A 693-nucleotide genomic window follows, 5' to 3' on the forward strand; every position below is an offset into this window, starting at 1 on the left:
TATGTATGTATGTATGTATGTATGTATGTATGTACACACACACACACACAGAGACACCTGCTGCACGTGAGTGCCTCCAAAGAAGAGAAACGGCAGCGGATCTCCTGAACTTGGAGTTACAGAGTTGTGGGCCTCCCTATGCGTCTGTGCTAGAAATCCAGCCCAGCACTTAGAAGAAGAGCAGCAAGTGCTTTAACTGCTGAGTCATCTCTCCAGTGCCTCAATTGACTTTTTGCCAGAGGGCCTCACTATGTAGCCCAGGCTGGCCTGTGACTTCTGCCTCAGCATTGAGCACAGGGGTACAGGTTTGAGCCACTGTGGGCCTGCTTTAATTGTCAATTAACTGTCAGTTACCAGTAGCATCCAAGAGTTAATGAGTTCAGTATCCAATATTATTGAAAACAACAACACAGGAATCTGGGTATTTTAAACTACCATGCAGAATCTCAGCTCTCTCAAGGTAGAGGCAAGAAAAATCAAATTCAAGGTTTCCCTTGGCTTACATTAATTCAAAGGCAGGCTGGGTAAAGAGAGACCCTAACTCAAAACCAAACACACAGTCCCTTTAATCCTAGTACTCAGAAGGCAGAGCCATGTAGACCTAAGCTTCAGGACAGCCTTGTCTACATGGTGAGTTCCAGGTTAGCCTAGGCTATTTAGTGAGAGTGTCTCCAAACCTAATGTGCTTGTGCA

Source organism: Microtus ochrogaster, unplaced genomic scaffold (genome assembly GCF_000317375.1).
Source record: "Microtus ochrogaster isolate Prairie Vole_2 unplaced genomic scaffold, MicOch1.0 UNK108, whole genome shotgun sequence".
Taxonomy (NCBI): Eukaryota; Metazoa; Chordata; class Mammalia; order Rodentia; family Cricetidae; genus Microtus; species Microtus ochrogaster.